General features: G+C 36.6%; 1 long non-coding RNA gene across 2 annotated transcripts; it reads right to left on the bottom strand.

Annotated features, from left to right (window-relative positions):
- Positions 1–7639: 7639 nt before the first annotated feature.
- On the bottom strand, positions 7640–11806 carry LOC141633973 (uncharacterized). 2 transcript variants are annotated; one of them, XR_012538732.1, is made up of 3 exons: positions 11554–11806; positions 10021–10087; positions 7640–7894 (listed from the first exon to the last, which is right to left on the bottom strand). It is a non-coding gene; the product is annotated as an uncharacterized LOC141633973 (long non-coding RNA). The 2 variants fall into 2 exon arrangements; XR_012538733.1 differs by lacking the exon at positions 11554–11806 and adding an exon at positions 10210–10414.
- Between the last annotated feature and the right edge of the window lie 8350 nt (positions 11807–20156).

The raw sequence follows: 20156 nt of genomic DNA, 5'->3' as shown, positions 1-20156 counted from the left end.
GTGTTGCTCACGTCCACTTACCCCCAGCCTGTTACTTTCTCCGCCTGCTAGGAGCGAGAATTTTTGGTCGTCATGAGCCTAATAATGTTAATAATGTTAAGTTGTCGATCTTAGCGGGTTACCTGAACATTGATAGCGGTAACTCCTTTGTTTTTAACATTTCCTATTTAACTGCTCAACATTTTAACACTGTCGGGCAGAAAGTGTCGGGTACGATAACTTGTGGTGGGTTAGTGACTCACATCGCCCGCGGCCTTTCCCCAACTTTCCCCGTGGTCTTCGTTTTTTAGATAAGGATTAAGTCATCGACATTCCCGTCATGCTTTCTATGCACTAGCTGGCAGCTGACCAGAGCACGTGGAAGATATGCACTTCCACGTCCGTGACTATACCTTCACCCTCTCTACCCCGTAGACTTACACCACCTCCACCTTCTTACCTCCTTGAACTCACCCCTACCACTTCTAGGAAGCGGAAGAGGACTTCCCCTGCTGTTAGAGATGTCGGAGAGGGGTCTAGACAGACACAGGCTGGACATAAACCCATGCCCACGCCCACGTCCACATCCACGCCCACGCCTACACCTACACCCTCTGTCCCTCAGCCGGCTTTACCGGCTAATTTTATTGCACCTCCTACTTTTGAGGCGCCCGAGGTCATGGACCAAGGGCGTCGTGATGGTCTTCTTTTGGATATGTGCAGGAGAGTGGCTCGTATGGAGCGGGATCAGGCACTTGCCTTATTCCCTCTTTACGAGTACCACATGGTGAGAGGTCGTCCTATCCTAGCTGACTGGCCACACCCTTCCTTCTACCGGTACCTGGCGGAGGGGTACCCACAGCCTGCGAGCGAGGAGGACACTACTGAGAGGGAGGAAAGGTTTAGGGCTGAGCTTGCTGCTGGAGGTCGTCAGAGGAGAGGAGAGGAGGAGGAGGAGGACCCCACCTACGAGGTGGTTGACGAGGAGGGTTGTGACGAGTAGTGTGCTGGCTACTCACCTCCCCAGTTTGCAGACTGGTTTGGGGAGGTTCATTTTGTAAGTATTTCTTGCTTTTATTTCTTTTTCATCTCCTTTAGTTTATTTTATTTATTTAGCATTTTGAGTTTGTATTTTCCTGTCCCCTATTATTCTGCCGGTGTATGCTGGAGGACAATGAGGGCATTATCCGTTTTGGTTTGGGGAGGGTAATGCATCCTTTGATTCTGCATTTGCATCTGTTTTGCATTCACGTTTATTGCATTTCTGTTTGCATTGTTTTTTATTTTCAAAAAAAAAAGAAAAAAATCCAACAAAAAATTGAAAATTCAAAAAAATATTCACATTTACTTTCGCAAATAGGTTGAGTCAGAACGATAGATTTCAATGATGAAATTGCACTACTTTTGGTCCTTTTTACTTAAGCCTTGCCAAAAAAAAATTGATTTCTTTAGCTTTGTCTTTTTGCATATCTACGAGTTAATGTTAAAATTTAGCTGAACAAATAGACTTGACCTAAAATTTTGGCAACCTACTTACAAATTCTAAGGAATTAGAGCCTTAAAACTGGTGTCATTTATGACCAGTTCATGTAGGATTGTGAGTCGTTACTCCTTGCATAGCATGTATCATTAATTTGCACATATATAAAATTCAATTGCTTTTTGCCTACATACATTCGGGTTAGTGGTTGGTGTCACATGCAGGGAGGTGCTTACATCCCCTTTCTTCTATTTTTATCCATTTAACTCCACTAGTAGCCAAATTTGCCTTTTGACCCCTTAATTACATCCCAAACGTAGCCTGCCTTGTCAAGTTAGTTTAGATTGTTTTCGCGGGTATATTGTTTAATGTGCCAATTTGGTTTGTATTTGATTATCTGGAGTTGGTAAAAAAGAAAGAGGAGGATGATGAAATGAAAAAAAGGAAGTTGAAACAAAAAAAAAGAATTCAAAAAAGAAAAAAAGAAGAAGAGAAAATCAGAAAGAAAATCGAGAAAAAGAAAGAAAAAATGAAAAATTTGATGAAATGGTGTTACTCCTATGCTCTTATCTTCATCTTATGAGGAGTTGTTTATATTTGGTTTAGTGAGCTTTTATGCCAAGTTAAGGCATTTGTGTTTCAGTTTTTAGATGGATTAGAAACGGATATTGTTTAATTTGGTTCTGTTTAGGTAGCTAGCTTGGCTTATTACTTCACATATCCAAAAATGTGTTTCTCTTCTTACCCATTACCTCACTTTTCCATACTTTTGAAAGTCCTCTGCTGTGACAGGACCTTGATTGGTTGGAATGTATGTGCACGGTAGTTAGAATTGTCTATCATATTAGTTGCATGCATGTTTATGTCGGTCGTGGTTTAGGTGAGCGGCTATATTTCTTCTTCTCTTACAATTAATTGCTTAGCCTTTGCTTCACGAGAGAAGAATGACCCGTGAGAGTACATTATCAAAGGTCTTGCAAGGTCGACGGTTCAGCTTTATTATAAACATCTTATAATTCGTTTGCATTTGACAGTTTATACTATAAGTATTAGTTTGCTTGCATTAAATTGGTTTAAGTGGACAATTTGTAGCTAGCTCTGAGTTTTCTATTCCGTTCCATTAGTTTGCATATAGTTTGCTTGGGGACAAGCAAAGGTTTGGTTTGGGGAGATTTGATACGTGCATTTTATATAGTCTTTTTAAGCCTTTTATGCACGTATTTCCATGTAATTCTCGTAGTTTTATACTACGAAATGCCCTGAATAGTCTACTTTGGTTTGTTTGGCTTTAATTGTAGGAATGGACCCGAAAGTAGCGGAATCATGCCATTCATTGCCTCTTTAGCTTGCATTTATGGAGATGGAAGAATTGGAGCGGAATTACTACGGCCTCGAGAGGCGTGAAGTAGTCTCGGAAGCTAAATCAACAAAGCAAGGAGTTGGTTTAGCTGTGATTGACTCGATCGAAACCTTTTGTTGGCCAATCTGTTCGATCGAGTACTTATGGATGCAGAGAAGACTTCGATCGAGACCGTGCTGTTCTCGATCGAGAGGTGGTATTTTAAGGGTCCTCGATCGAGTATATTAATTACTCGATCGAGAGGTTCTGCTGGAAGAGTGTTCGATCTAGGAGTCTGAAAGTACTCGATCGAGCACTTTGCTATCTGATGCGAGATTTTCTCGTATAATCTTATTTACTTAATATCCTAGTTTCGAACTTAGGTGAAATAATTATCTTTCCTATATAAAGGAAATACTTAATTAGGTTTTGGGATCTTTCATTCACTAATGCTGTAGTATTAAGCAGACACTTTTCTTCTCTTGTTAAACGTTACTTTGCTCTACATTTACGGATCTTAAACTTTTGTAATCTCTCTTTACTCTCTCTATTTAATTTAATTCTCCTTTGCATACTTTATATTTTTGTCTTAATTTCTGTTTTAATAGTATTGTTATTAGTTTATGCAATTTCTTCTTATTAATCTTTATATCATGTCTTCTATTATTTCATTAATCTTTGTCGGTTTTATTATCGCCATGAATAGCTAAATCCCTTAGTGCTAGGATTAGGGAGCCATGATAGTAAAACAATGATGTTATAATTAGGTTAGGAGGTTTTACACGTGAGAATTGATTCATGACAATATAACTGTAATTGTTTAGTTGAGTGCACGCTCGTAAATTACATAACCCGATTAGATTAAGACCTAGATCGGAATATTGGAATGAATAAACCTGTTATGAACAATAGACTACTCTAATGAGGGCGGAAGCTAAGTTAGTAGTATTTTAGGGCGGATAGCGGACCGGAAGGACCTTTCCTATACCCTTCTCACATGAGACCAACAGACCTTACCTTTAGCAGAATTGTGTGATATCATGGTGAACCGAGATCCTGGCATTTCTCTTTCTATTTGATTACCTTTATTTCATCTTGCCATTTTAATTGCTATTTCTCTTGTTGCTCTACATTCAGTTCAGTAGTTTAGTCAAAACAAATCAAAACCCCCCAATTTGTTACTGTGACAGACTTGGATAACAAGTAGATAAAATAGCCTCCCTGTGGATACGATACCCGACTTACCTCTGCTATATTAGTGTTACGATAGCCGTGTCATGCATATTTTAATTTATTTGCCAAAGTAGTACTGATGCAGATACAAATTTGTGCGTAATAGCAAAAATTAGCAACTTTTACTATGTATGTACAGCTTAATGATAGTAATGAGCATGAGTAATGATAAGATGGATTTTATTGTTTACATCCCTTGTGAATTTTTGATAATTGCGATGAAATTGGTAACTCTGTCGGGAAGCATGATTAATAACATAATAAGTCAAGCATGTTTGGTTATTTGAACAAGTAATAACATTGATATGTAATTAACGGCTGTGTTATTGCATATGTTTACTGTTCGAGTATATGTGCATAAACAGTGATTTTATTTTATATTGTCGATGACATACTTATAAGTAAGTTGTTAGTATATGTATAGCACTCGTACATGTGGTCGACAACGATTGGCGAATTATGACGGTCTCCAGGGGCTTAAAACTGTGTATGGCATGAGATTTTGAGATGAGGTTATTACTTTATAATACATCACGTGGTGCTGGTTGTTTAGTATTCAGTTATGAGTGAAGGTTGCTTATGGTGGTTGGTCTCGTTCTTTGGTATTAGTTGGCTAAGTGAGCTTTGGTCTGCACTAGGGCTTTACGAGTTGTTACTGAAATGTGACATGATTTGATGATTTACAATCTCCTAGGAACGAGTTAAATATGACAGATGAGCACAAATATTGACCTTATGTGGTGGATTATGGTTTGTTATATCGTTAAAGAGGCTGGTGGTGCATCACGAAACCCCGGAGTTTGTAGGTATATGGGATGAATAAGAAACTTCGGGGCGAAGTTTGCTTTTAGGGAGATGTAATGTGATACTATGTTTTTCTATGTGATTATTTGTATTTCCAATAGTAATTACTACATCAAACAATGCGGTAACATGCTTATTATATTGAATGATAGCTTCCGTGTGTGGTCGAACTATAGTTGCATATGTTGTTTATATGTTTTATTTAGAATTGTATAGTTGCATATGTTGTTTATATGTTTTATTATGAATTGTATTTGTGAGGAAGGACTGTGATATCGCATGGCTTGTGTGGTTTTATATGAGTTAGGTTACGGGGATGTAACCTTCTTTTTTAGGGGGGATGAAATATGATAACCCGAGTTTACTCAAGTCTATATGAGTTAGCATAGTCATGTGACTCTTAATTGCGCACATTTAGTCCCCTAATTGAACTTATTTTGCATATTATTATAACATTTCACGGCCATTATATCCGTCAAATCCTTTCTACTTTGCTTTCCTAGTGCATTTTGTATGACTTGTAGGAGAGAGGACAATGAGGCGGAATTCCCGTCTCCCGTGCACATTTGGAAGATTGATGACGACCTTAGATGGACTAGTATGAAGAGGAGGCAAGAACGACGACCATAAAGCAAGAATAAGGAGTATGCAATGATTAAAAGGACGTAAAGCAAAAGGGTCACACTGTGCAACAATCCGAGCGTCTTAGGCACAAGACGAGCGGATCCTCTCCTCATAATCCGAGCGTCCCGCCCAGAAGACGAGCGTCTTCTATCTTCATGATCTGAGCGTCTCCTCTCCAGGTCCGAGCGGATCGTGGGAGCACTAGCGGCGTGATATGCTCATCTCCTCGCAAGACTTGGATTTCCCCTCTTTAAAACTTAGCATTGTTATTTACTAATATATCCTTACCTAACCTAATGTTGTGCCACTATATATACCCCATTTGTAATAATCAAGAGAGAGTATTCTTAGATTAGATCAAGTTTCCTTAGATTAAATCAATCTCTCTTAAATTAGATTAGGAGTAGATTAGAATAGATTAATCTCAATCATTCCACATTAATCTTTCCTTAATCATTGTTCAAGTTTATTATTATTTGGTAATTGAAGACTATTGGGTTATTATTGGAGAATTGACAACTCTTCATCAATCAATCAAGTTTTCTTCTATTATTCTTTGCTTTATTATTTGGATCATCTTAAGTTTGGCATAATCTCTTTACTCTTTACTCTTTATTGTTTATTTCCTCATTCTCTTATCATGTTTATACTTGTTGTGATGATTGACAACATTAATGACATGTTCCGCATGATAATGAGTGAGTAGGTAGTTAGCTAGGATTAATGGGGAATTAGGGGAAATAAACATGAGAAATAATTCATGCTTAATCTAATATGTCTTCATAATTAAATTGCTTGCTTGTTATGATTTCAACTTATGCACATGTTATGCTTGATGAAATACGAGCCTATGAATCCTTGCATTTTCTACCCATCACCTATCTTTTCAATGAGACTTGTAAGCTTATACACCAACTCGGGTCTCATTAGACCATGCATATAGTTGAATAGGAAGGACTAAGTCGACTTGTAGGTGTTGTACAATCTAATCGATTCGGCTCCGGGATCCAAACCTTCTTAGGGATTGTAAGCTTATAGACTAACTCGATCCCATCACAACAATAAGTGCTTGCATATAATTGAGAACATGTTTGTATGATCAACTCCCATGAATCCCCTATGAACCCATGATATCCTAGCATCTTTTAGTCATTTGTTTACATCCTTTCTTTTATTGCTTGTTTACTTCATTGCTTGCATTAGTTTAGACTCGCCAACTACAAACCCAAATCAATTGTGACACTAGCATAAATTGAGATAGATAGACTTAGAACCCAAAACACACCGTCCCATGGATCGACTCGACTTAACCACTAACTAGTTGTTTGTTGAGAAAATAAATGTGTTTGATGGAGTGAACAACGACTCGCTTCTTACCATCAAAATAGCGCCGTTGCCGGGGACGGTGTCATGTGATTAAGTTCTTACTTGTTTGTCTATTTTAATTGTGCTTTAACCTTGAGTAACTTGTTCCTCAAGGTTCGTTCTTACCATTTTATTGTAATTTCCATGCTTGTAGTTGTTTCCTTATCTTAGCTATGATGGCTCAAGACTTGACATATGGAGTGTATGTTGGATCTTTTGAGTATGACTATGGGTATGGGGAGTTTGAGGAGCAAGTCAACACATACCTACCTTGTTACTCATGCAATGAAAATCCTAACTACTACCCCAATTTTTTCCACCAAAATCACCACATCCAATTTCAACAACAACCACCCATCCAAGGCCCACCTTACAATGAATTCCAAATACCACAATACAATCACTTTCACACCCACCCACAACAAAACGATGAGCTTAACTTTGACATTCACTACAACAAATCCCTTACATTTTCGACGCTTTTTTAGGCTACTCTCGACGCTTAAAAGCGTCGCCATTTTATTTCTCGACGCTTTTAAAAGCGTGGTTTTTTGGGGTGTCAGGTTTTTTTGACGCTTTTTAACATCAACATTTTCTACGCTTTTACGTGTCAGGAGCAACGACGCTTTTAAGCGTCAGATTTTCTCTACACTTTTTTGCGTCAAAACTTAGGAATTTCTCTACGCTTTTTTCCTTCACTAGAAAAATTCACTACTACTATTTTCGTCAATACAATTGAATTAAATTATATAGATTACTAGATGACATCATAAAGAGTGTATAAACAACATTAATTTGACTAGAATATATGGAAAACAAAATTTTATACCATAAATTAAAATTGCATTATCAAATTACATGCTTTCAAAATTTAAAAGTAGTGTAATTATTTCATCCGAACAATAAAAATCAGAAAAAATATCGCTATTAATGTTTTCACGCAAAAATAATAAAATGTCTCCAAAAGATTAAATCCAAGCCAAAAGGTACGACTAATCTACTCCCAAAAGTGAATTCGAGATTTGCTCCTTTCATGTGGATACACCGCCACCATTTGTTGAGTCTGATATCTGCATGCAAGGAAATTAAATATCATCAACAGGTCAATCAATTAGGAAGTTGTGCTACTAATAACGAAAACATGAAATCACAACACTCCTTAAGAAACCATAAAAGTACAGCTGACATGAATCATCTTTTACAACAATACTGCATACGCAAAATTGAGCCTGCTTGCAAATGTGAAACAAGAATACGAACTACTTGCCCATAAAAATGCCTAAGGAGTACTCATATTTGTCTGACTAAGAAACCTACAAATTTTTGCTTGGCATTATAGTTACCAAGACTAGCTCAGGTACAACTTACTGCAATTTCATGTCTAGTACATTGAGATGGTACAAGGCTGTATAGGAAGGTATTGGTAAACAATAGCATGCTGAAGTTGCAACGAAATGTAACTTTGTTCCTCACAACTTCCTACTATGAAAAAAAGAAAAATCATTTCAGAAGGTAAGGATTACATAGTTCTTTATCAACTCATAACGGTATGTGGCAAGGACACCAACCTCAAGACTCTTTCAAGAGCTTTGTATAATGCTATCACAAAGTTCTTTGTCAACTCACAACCGTATGTGATTAGAAACCACTTACAGAAGATGGGGGGGTGGGGGGGGGATTAATGCTAAAACAAAAAGTATAGTCAAATAAGTACTCAGGTTGGATTTAGAGTGAGAAATTGATGGTGCAATAGACAACTTACTTATTTATCACTAGTTGATGGTAAATAGTGGTACTTACACAATAACAATTAATTGTAGAGTATTTTGTCATTCATACTCGGTATAGTATTTGTGTAATCTACTATATATGGTTGAACTTAAACTCTCACACACTAGAATTGAAAGGTGGCAGTGCTTTCATTGCTATTAGGTCAGGTGAGACCGATATTGTCCCCATTTATTTATGTTTTCTACATAAATTGATTACATCACTACCAAATAAGAATTGATTCATGTCTAAATTAAGTTGTTACTTGTCAGACAATTTCAAAAATGCATTACTGTTATTTATGCATTTAAAACAGATGATAAAAGAAAAGGGGAAAATTGCAGAGAAAAGCAACCAAAAAACAACCTAGAATCAAGGAGATAAGACTAGTATTTGATCATTCACTTTTATGTGAATTTGAGAGAGAGTAAAGAAGAATATTGTTACCAGTAGCACAATATTGTTAGAATCCAACAAACTTAATTGCAACAAGTATTTGATCATTCACTTTTATGTGAATTTATCCTAGAGTAGGGTAAAACGCCTCAAATTTAATCCAACAAACTGATTTACCAGTAGCACAATATTGTTAGAATCATTCCCTTTAATTGAAACAAGTTAAAAGGATCGTCTCAAATATTGAAAAACAATACCAATGGGTCTCTCTCAAGATGGGTGAATCCTTCTTAAGAGTAAAACGGGGTCAAATAGTACACCACTTAGCTAGATAGGATAATTATTTTACTGGTTCTTAGGAACTCTTCTCTTGTTTTATCCATCCTATTTAACCCGTCATAAGGTTAACAAACAAACAATACGTGAAAGATCGAGAATAGATATAAAAAAATTTACTGATGAAAACCTGTAAAAGCAAATCTACTAGATAATGAGGATCTTCAACATAGAAGATAAATGATCTAGATTGTTATAGAGATGTTTTATCTATGATAAAGACATACTGACATGCAAAATAAATTACTTGTTATCTATTTAAAAGAAAAGAAGACCTTTAGGTAGCGTTTGGCAACACTAATTTCATTTGAATCACATGATTTGAAAGTTGTAATTTAGAATGATGATTTGGAAATAACAGGGGGTTGGGGTGTTATTTAGAATAAGCTAAATTTAAGGGGCAAGGATTTGGACCTGGATTTGAAACAAATCCAAATCCAAAGATTTGGGATTGCCAAACAATGAATTTGTGCCAAATACGGATTTCTAAATGAAATGCAGGTTCCCAAACAGGCTGTTAATGAATATAGAGGTTAGTGATAAAAAAAAAGGGAGTGCGGATAAAAATGCATCTACAAATCAAATTTAGGTTCTATGTATGTAAAATTTTTGGTTAGAAAGTCATGGCATGGTTCATAAGAAAATCACAATTATAAAAGTATACACAAGATTTGTGTACATTCAATATACTTACCAACAGACGGAAACAAATACTTGTACTGCCAGGCACTAATGTCCATGTCCCACAGATGCAAATCATACTGAAGATAAAGATCAAGGAATTTATCATCAGTATAATCAAAACCAACTTGGCTATGAGATGGGTATTAGTACATTGGATTTAACAATTTTAAAAACTGATGAACATAATAAACAAGGGTACCTGTTTAGCAAAAGCAATTCAAACTTTTATTTGCACAGTAAAACAACAATACCTTTGGCCAGACAAATACTCCCTCCTTCCCAAGCATTTGTTTACCCATGATTAAAATACTCATCACAAAGAATAAAAAGGGTAAACAAATGAAATGGACAGGGGGAGTAGTAGTGTCGTTCAACTTTCCATAAAATACAGTAAAAAAAAAGTTCAACAAATTTAATTCAAAGTTTAACAACTTACGACAGGAAACCGAGTACGCCATTTAGACCAAAATGAAGTTCGTCATAATCATAATTAATCAACTTTTTATTACTCTCAAACCCACTAGCCAGCCACATAAAACTGTAAAATACTACACGGAAGGGAACTACATCACAAAGCAAAGATCACCAAACTAAGCTAGATCATAGAGGCTGTTGTGCGACTTTGCAAATCTATAATGGACAGGTAAACAAGCATGGAACATTGGATACAATACTATTTTAAATTTAGGACATTTAAAGCCTTAAAATCAAGAAATTAAAAACACCTATTGAAGAAAAGATTTTGTACCATACCTAGTACTGACGTATGTAAACTTGGACGCTAGACAGAGTAGTAGCATCAGAAATATCAAATTTAGATTTTCAAATCCATATCCCCTGTCCCCCCCTCCCAAACTTTTGTTTTTCGTAAGTATCCAAGTCGTTGCCTTGCTAAAATACGTTTACATAAAAAATAATTCGGAACAATCTGTAATGAAAATAATTAATGGTTAGCGCAACCGAGTTTTCGATACTCCATGATGTAACCCCAAGATAAGCATTCCCTACAAATTGAGCATATAGTTTCTGGGTAGGTCTTACTTAAGACCATCTTAACTTAAGATGGTCTTACAAACTTCTTTCATTTCAACCTATATTATAATCCGTTGTGAGAGTTGGCTAAAGTTAAGATGGTCTTAAACAAGAACTGAATGTGGTCTTAGATTAACAAATAATTCCTTAGCAAACATAAAAACCTACAATGAATTTCTAAAATAGATCAGTGTAGATTATAGGCCATTTCCATACATGGAATTTCAAGCAAGTTTTATTCAAAATTTGACAACTACTCAAATACATGGCAGAACAAATAAACATGTTAAACTACCTCAAATTTAATAACTTCAATGACTTCATAGAGAAAATTACAAAGCAAATCATGTAAATATGAAACTGGAACATAATAAAAAAGAAACCCAAAGTTAACAACTTCAATTTGAATCTAAAAACATAAAACCAAAACCCTAAATTTTATAATTAAACTTAAAATCACAAAAAAATAAGAAATACTTCATATTAGAGTTGATTTGAAGCAATAACTTACTGCAGGATTAAGGACCGAGCGAGTAAACTGAACGAGCATACGATCGAACCATCTTGGTAGAGCAAAATTCAAAGTGATGTGAAAATTCAGAGATAAAGAAGATGGGAACTAAAGGAAGGGAGGAATGAGTGTTTTTATATCATCTATTGAATATGGGAGGAATCAGATTGTAGATCTGCTAGGGTTTTGTCTTTAGTTAGAGGATTGAGTAAAAGTTAGGCGGTTGAAGTTTTCAATGTTGCGCTCAATAAAGCTTTTTGTGAATGTTAAAATAAGCGGGTCTTCATATTTTGAGGCAGTCAATAGGCTAAATTACTTTTAACCAATAATTAGGCTCGACGCCTTATAAAGCGTCGACACCAAAGCGTCATTAATGTAAGAGTTGTGTAGTAGTGATTCAAGGTATGATTCTCCAATTAATGGGAGATCAACAAAACTTCTTGAAACAAGTGCTAGAGGAGAGCCAAAATAGAGACAATGTTCTTCAAAATATTATTACCCATGGTGAGGAGTTGGCAAATCAAATTGCCCAAATAAAGGAAACCCAAGTAGCCATTCCCCACCAATCCTTTAACATTATCCATGAATGCGAGTTTGAAGGGGTAACCTTTGATATAGAAGATGAGTGGGAAGAGCCAATCCCTTTGAGCTCTTGTGAGTACGAAAGTTTTGTGTTCAATGAAGAAGACACGATGTTGAGTAAGCCAAGTACTCTTAGCCTTTGTGAGTATGAGGGTGTGTCCTTTGATGTGAATATTGAGATGATGGAGAAAGAGTTATTGAAGAAAATTTAAGCCCCCATCTATGATTCTTATGAAGATAGCTATGATGACAAAATCGTGAAAGAAGCTTATGTGTTTTACAAGGACTTTTGGAATAAGGAAGAAGAAACTTGTGAAATCACTTTACTTGAGGAGCCTATCCTTGAGAAATTTGAGATACCCTACCATGAAGGGAATGAATGTCTCTTTCCTATTGACCATGAAGACCATATCGCACCCACCATGGAACCTATGATTGTTGGAGAGGATATGGAAGACCTTCTCCAAAAAGTCAAAACATCATATAAAGGGTACTTGGTGGAAAAGCTCAAGAACTAACTTGCAAATGAAGTCACTTGTGGAAATTTAGCATCCACAATTTTAACTTCTAAGGAACCTGATCATCAATGTTGTGAAGATTCTCCTTCTACTTTGGAAGGATTGAGTAATCAAAATGCTATCATCATCACCAAAATGAAAGGAGAAGATGGCAAATGGAAGTCTCCAGACGAAAGTGAGCCATACTTCATCCCTAGCATGACAAGCATCATGGGCTTGCTGGTTTGAAGCATTGCAAATATTCAAGTGACAAGAGAAAGGTGAAAAAGAGAATGAATGACAAGATTCCTTGGACAAGCTTTATTTTGAACTTGAGCAAACCATACTTATCCTTATTTGGGGCTTGTTCACAAGCTTTTGATCTCCTTCTAAGAGCCTTGAGCTCTATGGACAAGGAATCTCGACAATTTTAACTAACTTGGTGGAGTCCTATCTCAAACCACCATTTGTAAAATATTCCTTCCCATAACCTTTGCATTCTATAATATTGTATATATTTTCGCATGTCTTACATTTCCTTACTTAAGAGTAGTGAGAGAGGGTTTCTTGTTGGGATAAATGTCCTCCGACAATAATGCGATCACAACTGTCGATCATGATGATCACATGTTTAAATCTCATTTTAAGAATACATGTGGGATGTAATATTTTTACAATCAACTGGTCCACACATATCGGTAATGATTGGCTGACTAGAGTTTGACATTACTGTCGTGCGACGATGGTAATCAGTTGATCCCCTTAGGTCATACCTATAGGGAAATACTCTTAATTGATTATTTAATTAATCGTATGCCGATACGAGTTAATTAAATTCCTTAAAATTGACGGATGATCTTGTGAGTAAAATTAACGTGTCTTACTGTAATTCGATTATATTAGATACGGTCTAAGTAATTATTGTTTGGATAAAATTATTGTTTACGAAACAATTGAAATAGAAATTTAATGAATAATTTATTATAAATACAAGACGTTGTAATTTATAATTTGATAAACCATTTCGGTACAAGTAATTACGAATTACTAGTCAATTTTTTAAATGACATATTTTATGAGTATGTTGATTTTTAATATGTTAAAAGTACATTACATTGTGACATGTCATGTAACATGTTACGTGTGACAAAATTGATAAATGAAAAAATAAAATGGACTACCCATTTTATTTTAAGTATGCCGAAATAATGGAGGGAGTGTAAGATTTATATTGTGTTTTTATCTTAAGTGGAAAACACAATGATTATATCTAACTATTAGCCATGCAAACCTAGCTTTTGAGAAGAGTAAAAATAAAAGGCATTGGGCATGCTACCCAAGGCCAATTATTTCGGCCACCATAGGTAAAAATAAAAGAGTTTTTCTTTTCATTTTATTTATTTTATCATTTTATAAAAATTCTAGTGTAAGAAATGATACTCTATCTATCTTTTGTGAAAATTCTAGAGAAATAATAACTCACTCACCTATTCTCTCTCAACCGATAACAAGAGAGAACAAGTAAATATTTTGTGTCAAAATTTTAAGTAAGACTAATCCTAATACTAGATCATATTATTTTAGTCTTTAAGAGTATTCCTTGGGTATTCACTTTTGGGAGAGATTCTATACTTGAATCTTTGTTCATCCATTATTTGGAATGCTCAAGAACTAACAAGAAGGATATCTTGTTGGTGCCCATAAAACCAAAATCACATAGTAAGGAACTTGATTTCTTCTTTACTTCTATTTATGTTTGCATGCATAAGATTTGTAATTATTTTATGACTAAATAATTTCTCACATATATGAATATGTAAATTAATGAGATATAGATTGATAACATTACTTACCCATTTCTTGAGCATATTTTCAGAAAGAGATAAGAAGGAATCAAAAAAGGGTGCAAGAGAAAGATTTTGAATGAAAGGAACAAGGGATTGAGAAAGACGGCACGAAACACTCGTCCCAAGGGCAAGACGCTCGTCCCGAGACTTGCCATGAGCATAATTCAGCACTGATCTGCAATCCACTCGGATTCCACAGGAGACGCTCATTTCAAAAAGAAGACGCTCGTATTGCACCTCGGATGCTCGTCTTGAGCATAGCCTTGGAAAGAAAATCTGCATTGGATGAGAATCCGCTCGGATTCACAAGAATCCGCTCGACCCAGAAGAGACGCTCGTCTCTTCCACGATATGCTCGTCCCCAGACGGTCTCAACATTTCTAGGATCCCTGACTAAGATTCCGTGCGTCATCTCAGCAAGACGCTTGGATTGCCCCATCAAGACGCTCGTCTCTAACACGGGACGCTCGGATCTGCTTTAATTTTCGCTCAAACCTCATAGAATCCGCCAGAGCCGGGCCCTTATCCGCTCGACTTCCACCCCTTTTGCTTTATAAACACCCCCACCATCCCTCATTTCCCTTATCTTATCTACTCAAAATCTCACATCATCATCTCTTAAAAATCTCCATCATAAATATCAACCATCAAAACCTTAACTTTTCAATTAAAAATGATGAACCTAAAGCGAAAAGGCAAGAAATCATCGGAGGCCGCACCTAAGAAGCGCAAGGGTATTTCTTCATCCACTCCGAGGGAGACAAGGGGCCATCGCAATGTGATGATACAAGGTGTGGAGCAACTCAAATTTTTCCCGAGGTAATCTTCACTTGCAATGAAAACCGCCAAAAATTCGTTCATCTGCTAGGTAAGCATTATGAACCCACTTAGTTCATTGATACCACTATTTTAGAGGTTCTAGGTATAAGGTATTAAACTGAAATGTTCTTCGATGGTTTGGGTCTCGGGAAGCTATTCTATGCCCATGAGGAGACCTACCTTAGCCTTACCCTCGAGTTTTTATGTAGTCTCCGCATTGTCACAAATACTCGGAGAAATGTTTGTTTGGAGTTCCGACTATGAAATCAAGACCATAGGTTAACCCTTGACCAATTTGCAAATGTCATTGGTCTTGATGTGCCAAGCGAAAACACCGACAAGCCCTCCGACTTCAATGTTAACCACATTTGGAGAGCCATCTTCGGGAGGGACCTCTTTCACTTGAAACAATGCTATACCTTTGCAATTCAACATCCGGTGATTCGGATCACCGAGCGCTTCATAGCCGACACTATCAATGGGAGATTTGAACAAGATAGGTGCACTCTCCTTGACTTGACCTTATTAGAGTCTTATTTGAATGTTCAAGGGACAAGGCCTTACAATTTTAACACGCCCCTTGAGATGCTTCCAAGGTTCTTTGATTATGCTCAAGGGAACTCTAACATTAAGACCTTTGTGATGGGAGGCCTAATCACAATGTTGACCAATGACCTTTGCCCCAGGTTTAACCTTCATGAGGCCTATGAGAAGCTCGAAGGGAGCACTTTGATTGATGAAGATGCCATCTTCAACCACCACCGGTGGTGCACCTACACCCAAACTGGAAGTGTGGAGTGGTTTACAAAGGGATGTTCGTCAATTATCCTCATGGGGTGGAACGTACCACCTACCGAGCCACGGTTGAGTCGGTACTCACCTACACCGAGCTACCTCCTCGATATTGAGATCCACCCCAACTCACCACAAAGAGAAGAAGCACTTCGTCAACCTCAACAACCTCGTGGGATGCCGGTAAGGGGTAATGCACCACCGTCCTATATACCCATTCCACCCTACCCCACTCAACATGTACCGTTCACTCCCCAAGTTCTCGATGCTCCGGACATGAATGACTTGATGAAGCTTATGCAACGCATCGATCTTGGTGTGCACGATGGGAGGGTTGGCAACTATTTGGCCCTTTATCCTCAATACTACAACATGGCTCAACAAGGGTATATCGAACCTAGAGGCCCTCGCCCATCTTGGGCTCAACCGCACCTGTTTTTCCCTAATCAAGGGAACCAAGACGGGAGCTTTGGCGGCCAAGGTGGAGGATTCTATGGCCAAGGAGGAGGGTATGACCAAGGAGGTTCTAGCGGGTATAGATACCGCGATGATGATGATGTTGACGAGTGAGATGGCAAGAGGTGTCTACCACACCACCTCTAATTATAAGATATTCTTTTCTCTTCCTTTCTCTCATGTATAGTTGTATTGCATTTTTAATTATCTTGCATTTGTATTATATCATTCACATTAGTTAGTTCATATAGTATAGTTCACATTAGTTGATTCACATAGTATAATTTGCATTGTAATATATTTGACATGATTCATATAGTTAGTTGCATATAGACTAAAATTCATGCATAATCACTAATGACCAAACCTATTCATTTTTACACTAGAAATATTGTTTAAATCGGTTTGGGGAGGTTTGATCATAGGTGACCTAAGCATTAATCATGCATCATTTAGTGCAGTTTAGATTGCATTCATTTGTTATATATGTCATATAGAATTGCATTTAGTTAAAGCATGGATTCATTCATATCATATCATTGCATTTGTACTTCAATTTTCATAAATCTTTAAAAATCCAAAAACATGTACTTTCTTTTCCATTCCTACTCCTACATGTACATTGAGGACAATGTCCAAAATAAACTGGGGGATGGGAATTTATATTCCAAAATACAAAAAAATTGAAAAATTACGAAAAATCCCAAAAATATGTTCTTTAATTTCATAAAAACAAAATCCATAAAAATTTGAAAAATGCAAAAACCCAAAAACATGTTCATTTACTCTATAGTTTAAAATTGTATATATTGTATATAGTTGTTTATATGCTTGTTTGTTTATCCTTTTTCACATTGATCGACTACACCACATCTGAGACATGAGGATATTGAAGACCGCATGGTATGATCTTTCCAATCTCCTTTTTCCTCTTTATGTTAATGACTATGTGGCTTTATTTTGATTGATGCGGTATAAACAATGTGGTTATAGGATTGCATTTAGCTTATATGGCATACTAGTTGGTAGAAAAATATGCATTAGGATGTATAAATGTTAGTTGCATCATGGCATATAGTTGCATTCATGGAAAATTTTGTGAAAACATCTATTTGGGAAACTTGCCAAGTGTATATAGGCCCTTGTAGATACTTTTTCTTCTTGAGACTTTGCTTGTTAGAATATTTGTAAAACACCCTAGGATGTGTCATGCTAGTATCCTTTGACCCACGGATTAAGGCCTAGTCAAGAGTACCTTGTGGTGTGATAACTCCTTGGCTACCGTTTATTCCAAGGTGACCCTTGAAACCATGCAACCATCATCCATGTACTACCACATTTGGTCATCAAAAAGGGAATGGGCACAAAAAATTGTTCAAATTTGAGTTCAAGAATTGAAATGAAAGTAAAAAAGTTTGCAATTGCATCAAAAGAAAAGAGGAGTAACAAAAATGAAAACTCCTATACTTAAAATATAAGCACCCTCAGTACAAATGGGGTAGCTTTGAAAATGTTCAAAAGAAAATGCAAAAAGTTAAAATTGTCAAGTATTGAAATGGCAAACATCAAAATAAATGGCAAAGAAATTTTCTCAAAATGTCAAATGCCACAAGAAATTGGGGAGGGAAAAACAACAACAAAAGAAAACTCCCATATGAAACTCAAAATACAAATGATCCCTTCATCCATCGAATCCACTTTTATGCATAGTAGAGATGGGACGACCCTTCTTCTTGTCTAGGCAAGAAGGGGAATTCCGCGATCCTCCAGTATTTCTAACACCATAGGGAGTCTACTCTTGACGAAAGCATTTAACAATGGAGGACAAAGGTACTCTAGTTTGACACAACTTGGAGGTGATTTATTAATATCCTCCTAGGCTTAGTAACTCGAATAAATTGTATCTATAATGGAGTGTGTACCCTTAGATTGCTTCCCTTATAGATAATTTCCGCCACTTAGATGAGGAAAGTGGCTATTCATTTTTGTAGATGCATCCACTACTTGTTTTGTGTGCTTTAATGCTTGGATGTATCGCCATTTTGGCAAGACCCACCTTGCCTTTCAAGAAGGCATCCTACCTTATGGTTGTCTTGTTGTGAGTTGAAGGGGCGGAGTGAGACCCGCTAATTGTCTCACATCGGTTATATTATTAGAACAGTTTAAATAAAGGTCTAGTTCTAGTCACCTCTTTACTCGGGACGAGTAAATGTTCGGTTTGGGGATGTTTGATGTGACTATTAATTGCGCACTTTTAGTCCCTTAATTGAACCTATTTTGCATACTATTATAAAATTTCATGGCCATTATATCCGTCAAATCCTTTCTACTTTGCTTTCCTAGTGCATTTTGTATGACTTGTAGGAGAGAGGACAATGAGGCGGAATTCCCGTCTCCCGTGCACATTTGGAAGATTGATGACGACCTTAGATGGACTAGTATGAATAGGAGGCAAGAATGACGACCGACAAAGCAAGAATAAGGAGTATGCAAAGATTAAAAGGACGTGAAGCAAAAGGGTCACACTGTGCAACAATTCGAGCGGATCCTGTCCTCATGATCCGAGCGTCCCGCCCAGAAGACGAGCGACTTCTCTCTTCATGATCCGAGCATCTCTTCTCGTGGTCTGAGCGGATCGTGAGAGCACTAGCGGCGAGATATGCTCATCTCCTCGCAAGACTTGCATTTCCCCACTTTAAAACTTAGCATTGTTATTTACTAATCTATCCTTACCTAACCTAATGTTGTGCCACTATATACCCCATTTGTAATAATCAAGAGAGAGTATTCTTATATTAGATCAAGTTTCCTTAGATTAAATCAATCTCTCTTAAATTAGATTAGGAATAGATTAGAATAGATTAATCTCAATCATTCCACATTAATCTTTCCTCAATCATTGTTCAATTTTATTATTATTGGGTAATTGAAGACTATTGGGTTATAATTGGAGAATTGATAACTCTTCATCAATCAATCAAGTTTTCTTCTATTATTCTTTGCTTTATTATTTGGATCATCTTAAGTTTGGTATAATCTCTTTACTCTTTATTGTTTATTTCCTCATTCTCTTATCATGTATATACTTGTTGTGATGATTGACACCATTAATGACATGTTCCCCATGATAATGAGTTAGTAGTTACTTACTAGGATTATATTAACGGGAAATTAGGGGAAACAAACATGGGAAATAATTCATGCTTAATCTAATATGTCTTCATAATTAAATTGCTTGTTTGTTATGATTTCAACTTATGCACATGTTATGTTTGATGAAATGCGAGCCTATGAATCCTTGCATTTTCTACCCATCACCTATCTTTTCAATGAGACTTGTAAGCTTATACACCAACTCGAGTGTCATTAGACCATGCATATAGTTGAATAGAAAGGAGTAAGTCGACGTGTAGGTGTTGTACAATCTAATCGATTTGGCTCCGGGACCCAAACCTTCTTAGGGATTATAAGCTTATACACCAACTCGATCCCATCACAACAATAAGTGCTTGCATATAGTTGAGAACATATTTGTATGATCAACTCCCATGAATCCCCTATGAACACATGATATCCTAGCATCTTTTAGTCATTTGTTTCCATCCTTACT

Source organism: Silene latifolia, chromosome Y, assembly GCF_048544455.1.
Source record: "Silene latifolia isolate original U9 population chromosome Y, ASM4854445v1, whole genome shotgun sequence".
Lineage (NCBI taxonomy): Eukaryota > Viridiplantae > Streptophyta > Magnoliopsida > Caryophyllales > Caryophyllaceae > Silene > Silene latifolia.
Note: the sequence above shows the minus strand (reverse complement) of the source record. Positions and strands in the feature narration are given on the sequence as shown.